Below are 7,905 nucleotides of genomic sequence, written 5' to 3'. Positions count from 1 at the left end.
ATCATTGTCTTTGTCAAATGCTGTACAACTTCATGGGTACTCTCTGTCAACCCTTTACTCAATAAACAGTGGATTTTCTGTTGTTGTGGGCATAAACTGATCTGTGAGATTTTTGTTGTTCACACAGGAGAGAGAGCAGGATTGTCGCGGATTTTCAGAGCCTCACTAGTCCTCGTGAGCTATGCATCTCTCCGCATCAGGACCTCACACCTGCAGCAACCCACATAAAAGAAATCTACTTCTGTTTCTGGGATTGTGAAAAAGACACAACTCCTCAGCAAAACTTAAAAAACACAAAGAATTAACACTCAGCAGAAATTCTTACGTACCTGTCGGGAAGAGTTATGCCCTGTCAGGTAGCCTTCCGACATCACATCAGAGAACACACACAGGAGAGAAACCTTTTGTTTAACAGTGTGAAAGAGTTTTGTTAATTCTAGCTGTTTGAAGAGACATTTCAGATAATACACAGGAGAGAAAGCTTTTAGCTGTAATCAATGTGGAAAGAGTTATAGAGAGCTCAGGTAGCTTGAATAACATTAGAGAACACACACAGGAGAGAAACTTAGCTGTAACTAATGTGGGAAGAGTTTTACCCAGTCAAAACCTGATATCGCATCAGAGAACACACACAGGAGAGACAAGAGATACTTCTGACAAGAGATATAAGATCTCTCAAATCAAACACGAAAAAATACATGAAGGAGTTGTTCCATGATATCAGTGAATTAATGTCACATGTATGTGTTTCTTAACATTGTAGAAGGAGACGCAATATGATGTCACAAGTAACGAACCCTAAACGTTTGTCCCCTGTTCTATTGATTTCAGCATGATGGATATGTTAGCCTCACAGGGGGAAATCCAGGCTCTGAAATGGAAGAGTACAATTTATGAGATTTAACATAAAGTGACTAACACAAAGAGTTGGTGTAATTCATTGATATCATGAAACAACCCATCAATTCATTCATGTATTTTCTGATGTTTGATGAGATGTCTTTTAGCGGAGAATCTTTCGTAACACTGATCACAGCTATAAGGTTTCCTCTCCTGTGTGTGTTCTCATGTGTTGAGTCAGACCTTTGCTAGATGTAAGTAAAACTCTTCCCACATTGACCACGCTATAAGGTTTATCTCCTGTGTGTGTTCTCTGGTGCACTGGCAGATAGCTAGATTGACCAAAACTCTTCCCACATTGACCACAGCTATAAGGTTTTATCTCCTGTGTGTGTTCTCTGGTGTACAGTCAGACCTCTAGATGAAACATACTCTTCCCACGTTGATCACAGCTATAAGATGTATCTCCTGTGTGTGTTCTCTGGTTTCGAGTCAGAATGCTAGATGTAATAAAACTCTTCCCACATTGATCACAGATATAAGGTTTCTCTCCTGTGTGTGTTCTCTGGTGTAAAGTCAGAGAGCCAGATGTAATAAAACTCTTCCCACATTGATCACAGATATAAGGTTTCTCTCCTGTGTGTGTTCTCTGGTGTGATATCAGGCTGATTGACTGAGTAAAATCTCTTCCCACATTGATCACAGCTATAAGATTTCTCCCCTGTGTGGATTCTCTGATGAATTTTAATGCCTGATGAGGTGAATCTCTTCCCCCACAGCAGCAGTGAGTTCTCTCTCCCTGTGGGTCTCTGCTGGTGTTTCTTGAGGTGTTCTGATCTGGAGAGACTCTTCTCTGCCTCTTCAGCATAATGAGGTTGTTGAGGCTCCCCAGAGGATCCATGATAGTCCTATCTCTCTCCTGTGTGAACAACAAAGTCAGACAGATGATTAAAGGCCCACAACAGCGGTAATCCACTGTAAAAGTGATGCCAACAGCGCAGCCATGATGCTGTACACAACAATTGACATCTGTAATGAATGTTAGAAATTATTTTACAATTGTCTTAAAATGAGCTAGAATACTAGCTAATGTTAGCTTCGTTAACTAACTAACTAACTAACTAACTCCCCCAACTCCTCTCATACCAGGAAGAACCCCCATTTCAAATTTAGATTTACATGTATTTGAAATGTAGTACCCGGACGGAGAAAATCCAATAAGCGTTTTATAGTTACATCGTTAGGGATAACTTACCTAAAGTGGACACACTCCCATCAGTTTCTAGACAACTGCTCCAGACTTTGTAGACAGTTTAATAATGCTTAAACCTCATCTTTATCAAATGATCCATTAAAGATACCAACTCAAAACCTATATTCGTCTACATATGGGTTGTTTAAATTATATTCCCAGTATTACTTCATCAAATCTCTAGTAATCATTATACACACATACAATTCATCATATTTTCATATATTCACAGAATCCATATAAAACGTAAGAAATTCTCAGGTAGTCACGACAACCATTCCATTTGCTTTTTCAGGGACTCTCCATAGCAATGAAGCAGCTCTCCAAACATCCTCCCAGCAGAACCAAAAATAAACTTTTGTTTCCCCGGACAACTGACCATGGGATCCTCAACGGTTCTCTAACCTCCCAGAGACTACGGCAAAATCAAGCCTCCCAGGAACTATAGACCTTCCGCTGCTTCCTAAAATATCATTCCCCTCTCAATACCACCCCGTGATATTCTATGTTGGCAGTGAAGGAACGGAACCCCAAGATAACGTTAGTTGGTAGAGCATGGTGTTTGCAACGCCAGCATGGTGTGTGCAACGCCAGGGTTGTGGGTTCGATTCCCACGGAGGGGTAGTACAAAAAAAAATTTATGAAATGTATGCATTCACTACTGTAAGTCACTCTGGATAATAACATCTGCTAAATGACTAAAATGTATCCACATGTCAGTCATCTGATTAAGCATATTTCTATATGAGGAACTACAGATCTGTTACTATCCAAACATCAGATTAAGACTCAGTCACACAATGCTATTCCCAAACGTACCTAATCAAGTAGTTGTTTTTCCAACAATATTTTAACCTGCAGGAATATTTTCACATTTCTATCTCATGGTTAGCTATACTCGGCTCGCTGCCTCTCAGATCAAAGGTCTCCTGAAGTGTGGTCTCCCTGAGATCCCAAGTTAGAGGGATCCCTGGACCACCATTTACCCAGGTCACCAGGAGCGGTCACCAAGAGAAGATTCACATCCCCATCGCCAAATGTGGTTAATTTCTTTAACATCAAATGAGGAGAGACAAACTTATCACACAAGTCAGAGTTAATCTTAAACTAAATCTTTATTCACTTATTAATAAGGGAGCAGGTCAATACAACACGCAAATATAGGGTGAATCAATTGAGTGCTCTACGATAATGATGGCTGGTCGACGAATCACCCCAGATGATTCGTTGAGAGATGAATCACCCCCAGATGATTCGTTGAGAGATGAATCACCCCCAGATGATTCGTTGAGAGATGAATCACCCCCAGATGATTCGTTGAGATGAATCACCCCCAGATGATTCATTGAGAGCCATGAGACAAAAAGTACAAAGGTCTTTTACAGCCAAGATACACCCCTTTCAACCTACATGACCAACAACAGATGTATAGAACGGGTCACAAGGTTAAGATTTGTATGAAAGATACTTATAATTCTCAGCAGACAGTATCTGCTGTAAAAACACTACTCTTTGTGTAGAGACCAGGGTCTGGCCCTGAGGTCATCTCTCCCTGGTACCATATAGAACAGAAACATTAACTCATGTTCTGGAATGCAGTCTCTTTAGGTTTTATCACCCAAAAGACATTGTAAATCTCCTGACAGTGTTTTCTCCCAGAGGCCCATCCTCAGTAGAACACACAGACACAATAGTTCTAAGAACCCTCTATTCTGTTGCATAAAACAACCATTTGATGCAATAAAAGTATTATAACAATGTTGCAGGTTTGCTCTCTCAGTGTCCACTGAAAGTTGACTAGTAACAACAACTGGGACCTAAAAGACACCCACCATGAGACCCACTAAATCTGCCCAAGAAGAGACAAACAAAAGAAAAACCCACACCAAACTTAAAGACAGGAAGTAAACCAAAAAGGTGGAGCAACTAAAGGTGTTGACTCTCCACATGTATCAAGACAACTGGAGCACTGGGCCAGACACTCTTAAATAGAACCTGGACCAGCTCAGGTGAAACACCTTCCCACTAACGAGATGGACAAGCCAGCACAGGTGTAACACATACTGACTAACGAGGTGACACCAATCAGTGCGTCCTACGTGCTAACGAGCTAGACGTGCTAACGAGCTAGACGAGCTAAAGTCCAACCTCAAAACATAAATGGAAAAACCAAAGCCTGTAACACCTTCCCCCTTAAGACAACAAATATATCCTATATTTTTGTTGGAAAAGTTTGAGCACCACCAACAGAAAACAACTTCCATTTCACATTATAATCATCTACAATGCTTCACCTTCACCAATATAAACATGGTGTCTACTGGATGTCAACAATTAAAATCAAGAAAAAAACATGTATTTCTAAATAATAATATACAATAGGATTATTTGTTTCTCCTTTTTCTTTCTATAGAATCCTAAATCCCACTAGCTTCTAGAACACTCGTCTTCCTAAAACTCACTAGCTTCTAGAACTCTCGTCTTCCTAAAACTCACTAGCTTCTAGAACTCTCGTCTTCCTAAAACTCACTAGATTCTAGAACACTCGTCTACCTAAAAAACACTAGCTTCTAGAACTCTCGTCTCCTTGGAACGAGCCCAAACAAAACTCATCTCCAATACGGAAAAACATGCAGCCAAAATAAATAAAGATCCATAGCAACGCACTGGCTAAACGCAAAACACAAATCTTATATCCATTTGGGGGGAAATCAGGTTGAACCTGCTCTTCAAACTAACACAACAAAACAAAAACACATGGAAATGGAGATATATTTTACCTCACTGGTTAGAGGACAACCTGCAGAAGACAGTCAGCTACATTTTGGAGTGATGCATTTAAATTTAGGGGTCCCTAAACAAAGGAACACAACACTTATTTGTCATAACTCATCGATATCATGTGGAAATCAATTGTGCGAGAGGAGGGAGATGAGGTTGCACGTCCTGTTAAAACTAACAGCTCAAAAACCACATGGAATCTGGGAATAATGTGTACATCCCTGGTTAGAGGACAATCTGTAGAAAACAGCCAGATACATTTTGATTCAAGTGCGTCACCAACGTGGTATGTGTAACACAACTCTTTTTTGTTAAATCTCATAAATAGTAACTCTTTCAATTCAGAGCTATTTTTCCATGAGGCTGATATCCATATCACGCTGAAATCAATAGAACAGGGGCAAATATTTAGGGTTCTACACACTCTTTAAATATTCCTACTACAATGTTAAAACATTCTACATTGTGACATATCACTGATATCATGAAACAACTCCTTCATGTATTTTCTGATGTTTGATCAGATGTCTTATTGGAGAATGTTCACAGCTATAAGGCTAAAATGTTTCTTTCCTGTGTGTGTTCTCTGGTGTGATACCAGATGGTCAAATCGACCAAAACTCTTCCCACATTGACCACAGCTATAAGGTTTCTCTCCTGTGTGTATTCTCTGGTGTTGAGTCAGATGGCCAGATGTAGTAAAACTCTTCCCACATTTATCACAGCTATAAGGTTTCTCTCCTGTGTGTATTCTCTGGTGTAGAGTCAGAGAGTTAGATGCAGCAAAACTCTTCCCACATTGACCACAGCTATAAGGTTTCTCACCTGTGTGTATTCTCTGGTGTAGAGTCAGAGAGAAAGATGCAGCAAAACTCTTCCCACATTGACCACAGCTATAAGATTTCTCTCCTGTGTGTGTTCTCTGGTGTAGAGTCAGAGAGCCAGATGTAGTAAAACTCTTCCCACATTGATCACAGCTATAAGGTTTCTCTCCTGTGTGTGTTCTCTGGTGTAAAGTCAGAGAGCTAGATTGACCAAAACTCTTCCCACATTGACCACAAATATGTTTCTCTCCTGTGTGTGTTCTCTGGTGTGATATCAGGATGGTTGACTGAGTAAAACTCTTCCCACATTGAGTACAGCTATAAGGTTTCTCTCCTGTGTGGATTCTCCGATGAATTTTAATGCCTGATGGGGGAGGTGAATCTCTTCCCACAGTCAGAGCAGCAGTGAATTATCTTCCCTGTGGATGTCTGCAGGTGTTTCTTGAGGTGTTCTGATCTGGAGAGACTCTTCTCTGCCTCGTCAGCATCATGATGTTGTTGAGGCTCCCCAGAGGATCCACGACTGTCCCGTATCTCTCCTGTGTGAACAACAAAGTCAGACAGATGGTTAAAGGCCCACAACAGCGGTAATCCACTGTAAAGGTGATGCCAACAGCATAGCCATGATGTTGTACAACAATTGACGTCTGTAATGAATGTTTAAATTATTTGACAATTGTCTTAAAATGACTTCTTTTCACATTAGTAGTAACATTGATGATTGTAGGCTATAAATAAGATATTCATGTTGTTGAAATCCTAAGCAGTGTGCCAGACGAGTTTTGGTCTCCAATATAGGCCCATTTCTGTATTTGCTAAAATTGCGGCACGAGGGCAATTTGATTGCAGAAACTCCTCCCCTGCTAATGAGGAAACCGATAGTTATGGATGTACTATATCTGCTAATGAGGAAACCACTAGTTATGGATGTAGTATATCTGCCTGGAGCAAAAATGGTGAGCAAAGATTTGTTTTTCACAATGTATTCTGAATGTGAATGGGGGAAACTCAGGGGAGTAACCTCCATTTCCAGGTTGCTTATGAGTGCATTTCACACTACCTTGGATTATAATTGTAAGGATATTTGAATGTCCTGTTTAATAAAATGTTTGCTAAAGCATTAAGAATTATGTGTAATTATTGAAGAACTGCGTTAATGACAGTATCCATTTGGGTGTTGTCAATAAAGTTAAGATTTTATTTATTTATTTAACCAGGTAGGCCAGTTGAGAACAAGTTCTCATTTACAACTGCGACCTGGCCAAGATAAAGCAAAGCAGTGCGACACAAACAACACAGAGTTACAAGTGGGATAAACAAACGTACAGTCAATAACACAATAGAAAAATCTATATACAGTGTGTGCAAATGGAGTACGGAGGTAAGGCAATAAATAGACCATAGTAGTGAAGTAATTACAATTTAACACTGGAGTGATAGATGTTCAAGTAGAAATACTGGTGTGCAAAAGAGCAAAAAAACGTAAATAAAAACATGGGGATGAGGTAGGCAGTTGGATGGGCTATTTACAGATGGGCAATTTACAGATGGGCTGTGTACAGCTGCAGCGATCGGTAAGCTGCTCAGATAGCTGATGCTTGAAGTTAGTGAGGGGGATATATGTCTCCAACTTCAGCGATTTTTGCAATTCGTTCCAGTCACTGGCAGCAGAGAACTGGAAGGAAATGCAGCCAAAGTAGGTGTTGGCTTTGGGGATGACCAGTGAGATATACCTCCTGGAGCGCGTGCTATGGGTGGGTGTTGCTATGGTGACCAGTGAGCTGAGTGAAGTCGGCCTAGCAAAGACTTATAGATGACCTGGAGCCAGTGGGTTTGGCGACGAATATGTATACCAGGTCGATTAGAAAGGCCTGCTCGCAGAAGTGTTCTAGGGAGCATTTGACAGTGATGAGGGGTGGCCGTTTGACCGCAAACCCATAACGGATGCAAGCGATGAGGCAGTAATCTCTGAGATCCTGATTGAAAACAGCAGAGGTGTATTTGGAGGGCAAGTTTGTCAGGATAATATCTATGCGGGTACCCATGTTTACAGATTTAGGGGTTGTACCTGGTGGGTTCCTTGATAATTTGTGTGAGATTGAGGGCATCTAGCTTGAATTGTAGGACGGCCGGGGTGTTAACCTCACTAGGGTAGGGGGCACTATTTTCACCTCCGGATGAAAAGCGTGCCAAAGTAAACTTGGTAGA

Source organism: Salmo salar, unplaced genomic scaffold, assembly GCF_905237065.1.
Source record: "Salmo salar unplaced genomic scaffold, Ssal_v3.1, whole genome shotgun sequence".
Taxonomy (NCBI): Eukaryota; Metazoa; Chordata; class Actinopteri; order Salmoniformes; family Salmonidae; genus Salmo; species Salmo salar.
This window is presented reverse-complemented; position numbering follows the sequence as displayed.